General features: G+C 35.3%; 1 pseudogene; it reads right to left on the minus strand.

Annotated features, from left to right (window-relative positions):
• Positions 1–1,757: 1,757 nt before the first annotated feature.
• On the minus strand, positions 1,758–3,361 carry LOC114209924 (nucleophosmin pseudogene; annotated as a pseudogene).
• Between the last annotated feature and the right edge of the window lie 9,085 nt (positions 3,362–12,446).

The following is a 12,446-nucleotide window of genomic DNA, read 5'->3' on the forward strand; positions in this document are numbered from 1 at the left end:
TATGACAGTATCCACATGGACTGGGGAAGTATAGAGATAGGTCTGATATAAAATTTTATGTTATCCTGCCCTCTATATAGTAAAAGAATCTCTGTAACCAATATTGGAGAATTAATGGTGTGCAGCCATAGTTTTATTATTTTTAACTGGTCTAAAGTTTGAGTAACCCATAATAGTTTTTGATACCTTAAAGAAGTAAGAAACTTACCTCATTCACTTAAAAGAGAAATGTGAAATGAATTTCATGAAGAAAAATTACCCAAGGGATAGTCCGAATTTTGCAGTATAAAAGACAACCCATTCTCCTTTTATTAGCTTTGTAGACATAACTGCAAAATTAACAAACCATGAAATTCAACACCACACCAAACAGTAACAGATGCCTGACTTTGCAGCTGCTAGAGCAAAAGCCCATGGATACATTTCAAGAATTGGAAGAGAGATCGTTTTGCTTCCTTTGAACATTCAGACGTTTTCATGCTTTATGCATACCCACTTAGAAAAGATTCCTATTAAATGTATACTCTAGATCATTGGTGAAATAGAGAAAACATTTCAAAATTCATTGAAGCATTACCATCATGTGTCATACATGCAAATATAAGTTGTACACAACAGTGATAATCACAGATATTTTACAAAATAAAAATTAAAGATTTATTTATTTATTTGAAAGAGAGAGAATCAGAGAGAGAGAGAGAGCACATGAGAGGGGGGAGGGTCAGAGGGAGAAGCAGACTCCCCGCCGAGCAGGGAGCCCGATGTGGGACTCGATCCTGGGACTCCAGGATCATGACCTGAGCTGAAGGCAGTCGTTTAACCAACTGAGCCACCCAGGCACCCTACAAAATAAAAATTAAAAATTAAATGCCACATCTTTCTGCATGTTATTGCAGATCTACTCACATCTCTTTCAGATGAGATATTAAAATCACAAGCTAAATTTTATCTCTAAAGTAATGTGGTAATTATTAATGGAATTTTTTCCTTCATACATTCATAGGATTACTAATATTAATTTTGTTGAGAATTTAGTTACTGTATGTGTTTAAAATTCTTTTAAGATAGTTAAACTTTGTGTAAAATTATTTTTGAAATTATTGAGATAAAATCTAGTCCATTTATAAATCAATTACTGCCTTAAAAATAAAATCACACACCCCTTAAAAAGTAATAAAATAAAGTAAAATAAAATAAAATCATACTTTGATCCAGATATTCAATTCTTAGGATTTTATCCTAAGGACAGAATCAGAGATGCACAAGAAGATTTTTATACAAATATGGTGAGTCACATATTGATGATATTCTCAATAGTGAAAAATTGTAAATAAGCCAATGATTAAATACAATTATCCATATAATGCATTATGTGGCCGTATGTGTATTTTAGAAGAGTCTATTAAATCACATGGAGAAAATGTTTACTTTTTTTTTTACTTTATTGAAATACTGAGCTTATTTCACAGGTATGTTTATGTGTCCCCACCATTTCCATTTGTCTGACCACCACTACTACTATGTCCTATCATAACATTCCACACATACTTAAAACCAAACAAAGAGTGGAGGAGTTCCATCTTTAAAACTAAACAGGCATTTTGGACAACACATTCTTGACAGTGGAACCTGGACAACACTTACCAGACATGGTAGGGAAAGTTTTCACTCTGCATTATAAAAAAGACAGCTGGATATCAACTGTTAGAGAAATGAAATAAGAGAAAAAATTTTAACGAACTGTTTAAACTATTTTCTTAAAGAGACTTCTTCCACTGCCAGACATCTTGAATAGCCTCTTGATCAGTCATCTGGAAACAATTCTTCACATAATTGATGAGCTTGGCTTTCACTTTGGAAAGAAAACCACCTTTTTCTATAATGGCTTGCATTTTCGCCTTAATGTCGTCTACAGAACTCTGTCCTTTTGGTTTTTTGGGAGTCTTTTCCTGTTTTTTGAAGGATTCTTGACCTTTTGATCTTGGTGTTGATGGTTTTGAGGCTTTTCCATTCTAGTTTGATTTTTGTGTATTTTTGGCTGGACTATCTCATATAGATTTCTTTACTGAAGATTTTTCTTCAGCTTCCTCATCAAAATCATCATCATCATCATCATCATCATATCAACTTCATATCACCTTCAACAGCAGCAAGTTTTACTTTATTCTGTGGAACGTTGCCTCTTCATCTTCTGACTCTGCATCTTCCACCACAGCTAGTAAGTGCTATCTACTAATATGCAGGGGGTCCTGAACCACATTTCAACCTAAGACCACAGGTGGGGTTATTTCAAAGCCTCCAAAGAAAACCATTCAGACATTTTCAAAGGTGCCAGTGTGACTTTAATTGCACTGCCTTCCTAATTCACTGCCTCTGATTCAACAATGTGCAATTCATCCTTTGCACCAGCCCCCAAACTGACCAGTCTTAAAGATTACTGGTGCTCATTTTTTTCATTATCTACCTTAAAGTGATCATCTGTCAGCCTTTAGTTCACAACTGAAAAGATAGTTCTGTACAATAATCAAAGTATTTATATTATGTGAACTTACATTACATGAACTGTGTAAATGACATGAGACCAGCAGATCTGTAAAGTCTTGACTTAGAAATTTAAGAGATCGCAAAATTTTTTTATATAAAGATCAGGTACAAAGTTTCAGGATATTAAAATATACTCAATCAAATTCAATACTAACCATGGAAATATCGATTTTCAATAACATGCCAGAGATAAGAATTCAGTGGTTATTGAAAAAAGGAAAAAAGGCAAAACAGGTCTATCCCACAGGTTATGTACTATGGTGAAGAGTAGACATTTTTTAGTTTAAAAATATTTTCAAGTATTCAAAGTATTATCAAATAGTTTCAAGTACAGAAGAATTCATAACAAATATACCTACCCACATATGGAGGGAAGGGTCTATTTTGTGAAACCTTCTCAGAGAAAAATATTTGAGCTGAGACAATAAATGAATAGAATAGATATAGAATAAAAAAGCATTTTGAACAGATAATAGCTTTAGCTAATATGCAAAATTGTAATAGTGAGCATTTAAAGAACTGTAAAATCCCAGCATTGGAATGAAGATGACATTGACATAGTAATGCAAGGTGTTCCTGGAAGGGTATCTGGGACCTGTTAAGGCAGGATCTTCTACCATCTGAAACAGCTTGTCTTTTATTCTGAGGACAATGAGAAGCCACTGCCTAGTTTTTAATAGAGAAATTCTGTTATCATATTTTTTTGAAGTTTATTCTCTCTGCATTGTAGAGACTGGTTTGAAGGAGGAAAGATGTTGCTAGCAAATGGATGTTAGAAGATTACCAATAAATTGAGAATGATGGTGACCTGGACCATGCTTGTGGCAATAAAGATGGACTGTATTACACAGATTTGTGAGATTTGGGGCTGATGGAGTAGAAGAAATCATGCGTGACTCCGAAGTTTCAAGCTTGAGCAACTAAGTAAATGATGGTGCCATTTATTTAAACTGAACATTGGAAGTGGGGAAGATTTAGAAGGTAATAACTCTAGTTTGACATGTTTAATTTGAGGTATCTTTGTGATATGTAGGTGGAGATTTTGAATAGATGGTTTAATATTTATGGATGGAGCTCAGGCAAAAGTCTAGATATCAAATTTGTGAGTTTTACTGGAGATAGTTGGGCAAATTTCATTTTGTGGCCATGGGTATCTATCTCTTACCACTTGCCATTCAAATAATGACTTAATTTCTTATCCTTGAGGAAAATATAGGATTAATACATTACACACATTAAGTAAAATATACAAATAATTGTGTGACACGGAAAGAATAATAATAATGTCAAAATTCTGGTGTAAAAATGCGTGTGTGTGTGTGTGTGTGTGTGTGTGTGTGTGTGGTAGCATAGTAGAGTAGGATGTTCCGCTTAATCTTGCAAATGAGATAGACAAGTTATGATAGGATGTCACTAATAATTCCATTCCAAATATTAATGTATGTGATACCTGGGGTCTGCCATTTCTGTCTCAAGAGTTATGATAAGAATGTATCAAAAAATGTACCCAATTTGAAACAAGATCCCAGCCTTATCTTGAGAGCTTGTCTACTAAATGTAAATAAATCCCTCTTTGTCCATCCATTTATTAAAGTTAGCTCTGATAGTTTGGTTCCCATGAATTTTTGGAAAATCTCTCCTGTGGTAGAGGGCTAAAAGCAGTGCTAATAACATCTAATTAGCATTTACCTGAAGAGGAAACAAGTGGTCTGTTTCAAACACTACAAACAGAAACCCCATCTCTTGGAATCCTGAAACATCCTTTACATTATGTGTAAAACAAACAAGGCAGATTCTATGTCTTTATTAAGATCTTTACTATTTCCAAGAAATCCTTGTGAATTCTACCTGTATTACCTGAGATGCTAAACACATTAGAATATTTTTCTATGAATTATAAGTTGGCTAAATATTAATTTCTTGGAGTATACATTTTACCCCTCAAAAAATACATATACATGGCTCTACTATTTCCTAGATTTAAGTATAATTGTAGAGAAGTCTGAGGTCAATCAATTTTATTACCTGTGTCATTGGCATGCTTTTTCTTGCCCTGATAGCTTTTATTTTGTCCCAATATTTCAAAGCTTTGTAACTTCACCCAAATATATCTACATATTGCTGATTTTCTGTGTAGTTTTTTCCTGAAACATTTATTTTCTTTTGACAGATTTCTTTCTCTCATTATTACATATAAATTTTAAAAAAGAGAAGAAAAGTCAGTATCTTTCCTCTCTTTTGGTTTTGATTCTATCAATCGGTCGTCTTTTTCTTCTTTTGAGTTAATATGAGTTGCTGTGGTATTGCATTTGTCATAACCATCCCTATAACTTAAACTTCTCATCTACATGATTTTCGTCTCCATAGTCTACATGTTTATTACAGACCTTTTTCCCAAGTCATTGATTCACTATTAGATTTTCTTCTGTTCTTCCCGGTTTTCTTTTTCTTTTTCTTTATTTCTAAGTTCTATAATAGTTTTGCTTCAATTTTAACTACTCCTCAAGTTGTATCTTACTCATCTATGTCACATTTCATAGCCCTTAAATAATCTTATATTTGTTATCTTTTTAACCATTAATGTTACTAAGAGAGTATAGAATATTTATTGTTATTGGTTCTCTATAAAAAAATGTTGTTTATCTGTCTCATATAGTTTATATTACTTTTTACTTTTTAATATTTTGTACTGTTTCTGTGCAGTTGCTACTTTTTTCTGGTTATTTTTTTAAGCAGAGACTTTTCACATGTTTTTAATTTAATTCAGTATTTTTTCTCACCAAATATATCTTTGGTATATTCTCTTTCCTTGTGTTTACTACCATAACAAGTTGTTATTTGTACAATTACTTAAAAACACCAGTTTGCAGACTGTGGGCTGATGGTCTTTATTATGTGTTTCATATTTTTTTCTTGAGATTATGAGAGAGAGTGAGCAAGCAAGCAAGCAAGCATGAGTGGGGGGGGAGGGGAGGACAGTGTGGGTTTGCAGTAGTTTTGTAAGAAGGAGGTGGGTGGGCAGAGGAGAGGGAGAAGCAGACCCCACAATAGGCAGGGAGCCCAATGTAGGGCTTTTTTCCAGGACCTCAGGATCATGACCTGAGCCAAAGGCAGATGCTTAACTGACTGAGCCGCCTAGACGCCCCTCTGTGTTTCCTTTCTATATAGCTAAGGGATATCAGGTCGGGGGATATGGGACATATACGCTTATTTTAATTTTCTCTCAACTGTCAGAGTCCCTTGGGAAGACCATTGTGAGTACACATTAATAGTGATTGCAACAATAAGCTTCTACTTCTGCCAGGGACAACCAGTCCATTCCTCTAATTCACCTATCTCCTTTCAGCTACTTTTCTCATTCTCTTTGCAACTAGAATTACAGGAAATAGACAAAAGTTAGGTACACTTTTATTTTAGCATACTGTTATTATTATTATTATTATTTTACTTTATGGTAATTTCTATTATGCAAAAGCAGCAGTTTGCTGCTCACTCAATTGGTGGGGACCATGGCTTATTTGAGGAAATAAAAAGTCCAGTGTGAATAGAAAGCAGAGAAAAAGACAGCATGGGTGATAGGGAAATGTTGAAGTTGGAGGAATACACAGTAACCAGTCTACACAGTCTATGTATTAAATATTTACAAGGGTTTCAGCAGCTGAATGTTATGATGTGATTAGATCAGTATTTTTAAAAGCTATATCTTGTTACAGTATGGATAATAGATTAAAAGTGTTGTTGGTGAACAAGGCAGTCAAGCCCAGGATGATAATCACTTTTATTTGATTGGCATAATGAAAATTGACAGAAGCACATGGATTTATGATTTATTTGGTTGGCAAGATGATGGAACTTAGAGAAGCTTAATTAGGAAGTATAAATTTGAGAAATACTGACATTCGTAAGTAATTAAGACTATAGGTATGGGCTCCTTCAGAAATCTAATATTGATTGAGGAAATCTGGGGACTTAGATCTGAGCCTTGCTAATTCCCACTATGCAAAGAGATGACAAAGAAAAATATGGGGGGGGGCGGGTAGGGTAGGGTAGGGAAGACTGCAAAAATTTGGTTAGGAATCTCGACAATGTCTTTTGGAATACATTGTTTCCCTTAGGCAAGATCCTTGCTATGCAGTAGTTTTACAAGAAGGCATTAGCCTGAAGTGGTTAAGAGCATGAGTTCTAGCATCAGGTAGCTGGGCTATTCTCAGGCCTTGGCCCTACTAACTGAACTATGGGATCTTCCACAACTTATAAACCTCTTTATGTCTCTATTACTCTTAAGTATAATAATTGATTTTATGACATAGAGTTTTGAGAGTTAAAATAAGCACCTGACATATAGTAATGCTGACAAAAAGCAGTAGCTACAATGTCTGCCATAACTGAATTCTAGAACTATGTTACCAAACTCACACTCTGTCAGGAAAGAGTTAAACTACATAGTTATGAAGACAAGGATTATATTTGTGAAATAACTCTAAAATTATAGAAAAAACTACATATTCAAAGATTATGCTAATCCATTTATTTTTATATATTTTTTAAGATTTTATTTTTAAGTAAACTCTACACCAAACACGGGGCTTGAAACTACAACCCTGAGATCAAGAGTCACATGTTCTACCAACTGAGCCAGCCAGGCACCCCCGTATTAATCCATTTAAAGGAAAGTAGTCAGAGGTCTACAGTAATTAGAAAAGTCTTCATGAAGTTTATCCATTTAAATAGCTTAAAATGGAGTGCTGTGTTTGCAGTATGAAAAGGAATGAAGTGGTACCAATTAATTCCTGAATAACAAAACAGCCCCAGGCTAAAAAGAAATCATTCAAATTCTTCATGATTCAGTGAGTTACCAATTTGGACTGAGTTCAGCTGGATGGTTCTTTCCTGATATCACCTAGAGTCACTTGTGTGGCTGCAAACATATGAAGCCTTGATTGCAATTGGGTTGTCCAAAATGTCCCCAGTCACATGTCTGATGCTTGGGGCTTGCTGTCAAATGGTTGATATAGGGACGTTTATCTGGGTTGATTTGTCTCTGCTCCACTCAGTTTCTCACCCTCTAGTACACTAGACCAGGCATCTGTACAGCTAGTGTTTGGGGCAGCATTCCAAAAAAGAGAAAATAGAATCTGTAAGACTTTTAAAGACCTAGGTTTAGTATTCCCACAACTTTGCTTCCTCTGAATTTTGTTGGTCAAAGAAAGTCATAATGCAAGAGAATGGAGAGAGAAATGGGTTCTACTTCTTGAAGGGAAAAAAAATAAAGTCTCATTGAAGAAGTAAATACATGCATATAGGGATGGGGGAAAAGTGCATTCAAGGGGATATTGCAAATGACAGGAAAGAAGAGCATACATGACAATAATATGAACTACTGCATGTTGAAATGTTAAGCCAGGCTCGTCTGCTTAGAGCAGAAATTTTTGTGTGAAGTCTTGAGTTATATAAAGTATTAACTTACAGAGTTTCTAGAAAAACACTATCTTGATAGAATTATAGTCTAAGTTATGAAAGTGAGCCAAACATAAAAATTTAAATCATTAAAAAAGTAAAAAGAAGGTGAAAAATATTTTTCTTGACCCTATACTAATATTCATATATTATTATTTAAATGGGTAATCAATGCCTTTAAAGTCTTAGAGACATTTTGCTTTCTTTTGTTTGTACTAAGTATTTTAAATAGGGTATGATCTTAGGACATTTCAATTCAGACAACACACCTTTCACTTGCACAGGAATCAAATGTAGGTACTGGTCAACCTATTGAACAGTTTAGGTGTATAATATTAGATTTAGAACTTTTCATTTGACGATTTTAGAAAAATATAGTTTCAGGGGTGCCTGGATTGCTCAGTAGGTTAAGCGGTCGACTCTTGATTTCAGCTCAGATCATGATCTCAGGGTCGTAGGGTTAAGCCCCATGTTGGACTCTGCACTGGGCGTGGAGCCTGCTTAAGATTCTCTCTCTCCCTCTTCCTCTGCCCCTCACCGCCTCTCTATAAATAAATAAATAAATAAATAGAAAAATATAGTTTCCTGTTTGTAGGAATAGAAAGATACTAGCCTGGAATGACTGTAACTCTGGCTTCTAACTCTGACTAAGCCATTAATGTGTATTTATATCATGAAGTTACTAATGCTATTTTTATTTCCTCATCAAACAGTAAGGGGATTGGCCAATATTTGTTTTAACGTGCTTTGGATCTCTAATATTATATAATCTTATTATTCAAAGGCAATGTGGAAAAATAATTTAACTTCACAGTGCAGAAAGTATAGAATTAAAGTATAGAGTAACACTGTGAAAAATTGAAGAATAATGCAGCTAAAACGAGACCACCACTTAGGAAATGTCAGTGTGAGGAAAAAGTACTGAAAGTGGAAAGGAAGTGAAAAGCCAATGATTAATCCTCAGAGAGAGAGGGTGATGGAGCCAACACCTGTTAAAAGGCTTAGTAACTGAGAAAGAAAACAAATAGAAAACAGTTATCAGCAAGAGTGAATATCAAATTCAGAGAAACTGAGCGTCTTTACATAGTGATCATATTTGAAACCTGGAGAGAACCTGGAGAGACTTTTCTCTAGAGGTTACGGAAAAAAACTAGGACAATGGCTACATTTGGTAACAAAAAGAAAAAAAAAAACAACTATCATTGATGAAAAAAAAAAGGAAGCAGCCTTATATAAGGTGAAGGAAAAGTTAAGAAAATATTTAAGGAAAAAAAAGGTAATATTTAACATATTCAAAAGCTACAAGATATCAAGGAAGCTGAGGCTTAAAGAAAATTAGGTTGGAATTAAGAAGTAATTGGTATATATATATGTATACTACATCTTCTTTATCCGTTCATCTGTCGATGGACATCTGGGCTCTTGCCATAGTTTGGCTATTGTGGACATTGCTGTATCTTTGAGGTCAATCCCTAGAGGTGCAATTGCTAGGTCATAGGGTAGCTCTATTTTCAACTTTTTGAGGAACCTCCATACTGTTTTCCAGAGTGGCTGCACCAGCTTGCATTCCCACCAACAGTGTAGGAGGGTTCCCCTTTCTCTGCATCCTCACCAAAATCTGCCATTTCTTGACTTGTTAATTTTAGCCATTCTGACCAGTGTGTGGTGTTATGTCATTGTAGTTTTGATTTGTATTTCCCTGATGCCGAGCGATGTTGAGCACTTTTTCATATGTCTGTTGGCCATTTCATGTAGGTAAATTAAAATGTTAGTGGGTTCTCTGATATAGCTAAGTTTAAATCTTATTGTAGGTAAGTTAGATCTAAATTAGATTTAAATCTAATGTAGGCATTAGAACTTTGGAATTAGAGTTATTCCTCGCATTTTGAAAGCTTATATATGGTTTATGGTCCCAAGACAACTATATAGTTTGGCCATAGGGAACCTGGTCAGCTATATGAACAGTACTGAAATACTATCTGGGATCTAATCCCAAGTCCCCCCCTCCCGGTTTGCTACATCCTAATATTCCTGCTAGTCCTCCAGCAAATTTCTCTTCATGGTGGATCCTAACTAACATCTCTTCCTTGCTTATCACTGACATTTTACTGCTGCTGATCCATCTTCTGCTGATGACAGAGTGTGTGCCAATATAGCTGTATAACTTTGCTTCCTCTGCTTGGATGTACAGAACCACTATGCCTCTTGCCACCCCTTACTGTCCTCTCTGCAGTGCCTTAGAATTGGGGAAAAGTTATTTGCTCTAATGATGGCAGGACTTTTAATCAAATCTGCATTGAGTTTTTCTTGTGATTACAGATCAGTAAGGGAGTGAGTCTTGTTTTCAGTAAGTAAGTAATCTTTTCTTCTTATTTTAAAATTCTGTTTATTAGGACACATGAAAGATTTTCCCTCAGATATTTGAGGCACATCTGTTAGTACTGTCCTGCACATTCCTCTTTGTTCTTAAATGATGTCCCAGGTTGAGTCACATGAGTTTGGGCTGCCTAACACTCAGGGTAAGAGACTAAGCAATTGTGTTCTCCTCCTTTTCGTGTTTTATTCCCCATGTGACTGGAAAATGTGCTTGTCACCATTTGTCATTAAAGTCCTAGGTTTTGGTGCAAACAAACCTCCTGGGGGTGAAGGGTAGGAGAATTTGCCACTCCAGTATGTGAGTCCTTGACATAAGGATTATCTTGAGCTGGTTGTTGTTTGTTTGTTTGTTTAAGATTTTATTTATTTATTTGAGAGAGACAGAGACAGAGATAGAGCAAGAGTGGGGAGGAGAAGGAAGAGCAGGCTCTCTGCGGAGCAGGGAGCCTGACTTGGGGCTCGATCCCAGGACCCCGGGATCATGACCTGAGCTGAAGGCAGATGCTTAACAACTGAGCCAACCAGGCGCCCCAACCCCTTAACCCTAACCCCTAACCCACACTCCCCGTCCCTAACGCCCCCCTCCCCGCCCACCATCCCCAACATCTTTCTTTTGCCTTTAGCTGAAGATGGTATTTAGGGTGGTGACTTGGGCCATTTCAGGGAGTTACTCAGTTTTCCTGGGCATCTCCCATGTGTACAGGAAGTATATGCATTATTAAACTTCTGTTTATATTTCTCCTATAATCTGTCTTCTATTGCAGGGTGGTCTCAGCCAGGACCCTAGAAAGGTAAAAGGAAAATTATTTTTTCCTCACCTACAGTGCCATACCTTGATCACAGTTTCTGAGTCCTGAAATAAACATGTTGATTAATGCTATGCTTTACATTCTTCTAGTCCTCTCTACTTGCTGCTCTTTCTAATGAGACTCTACATGTTTTTTACCTCATAAAAACTTTAGTCTATACAATAATCTACCCATTTAATAAAACTTTATTTTTTCCTTAAGAAAAACTAGACAAGGGACATTTTTTTTCTGTTTTTTGAGAATCTGCATTTATGTGTTTCTTGTTTTATTTGGTTTTTTAAAAGATTTTATTTATTTATTTGAGAGAGACAGAGAATGAGAGAGAGAAAGCACGAGAGGGAAGAGGGTCAGAGGGAGAAGCAGACTCCCTGCTGAGCAGGAAGCCTGATGTGGGACTCGATCCCGGGACTCCAGGATCATGACCTGAGCCGAAGGCAGTCGCTTAACCAACTGAGCCACCTCGGTGCCCATACATGTTTCTTGTTTTAGATTGTATGAATTTATAAACGAGAGATTTATTGGACATTTTCTTTGGTAAATCATTCTCTAGATTTGGAGATATAGCCAAATAAATTATTCTGACATAGTTATAACTTAGTGTATCTTCTCAAAATGATCAATTTGTCACAGACTTTTTAATAGAAGACTATATTCTAAAATGTCTTTTTCAGAATTGTATTTTAAGTACCAGTTTTGCATGATATTTTCAAACTTATAATGTTCTTGGTGACAATCTTAAGCTTCTCTGAGAGAAGAGCTAATGATTCTCTAATTCAGTCTACATTGTATAAACAATGAGAAGTTATATATTTGAGAAACGTATTTGTCATCTTCTAAAAACTGAAAGTGACCCAGTTCAAAGTATAAGTTTATGATGTAACCTGACAAGGATAATATTGAATAAAAACTATAGGTCAATTTTACTTATGTGTAGGGTAAACATATAACTTCTCATGCAAACTGTGATATATTTGAGAATAAAATTATGTGCTATTAATGATTATGATAGGAAAATAGGCATAAAATTCAGGGTTTCCGAGCAAAACAGAATATATGATCACTATACTTATATGATTTTGAAGTGTTAGAATATTAATTGAAGGGATAAATTCATCACTTCCAAGCAAGGACTAAGAATAATTTTATAACACCCTGATTCAACTAAACTGTTGTTTGTGAGATATAGGATTGATTTAATAATATCAGCAATTATGAGAACAAGGAGAAAGAAAGAAAATAAAGTCTCCTATTGCAATTCTG

Source organism: Eumetopias jubatus, unplaced genomic scaffold (assembly GCF_037043125.1).
Source record: "Eumetopias jubatus isolate StellerSeaLion01/CBP00866 unplaced genomic scaffold, mEumJub1_p1.0 scaffold_6, whole genome shotgun sequence".
NCBI classification, from domain to species: Eukaryota; Metazoa; Chordata; class Mammalia; order Carnivora; family Otariidae; genus Eumetopias; species Eumetopias jubatus.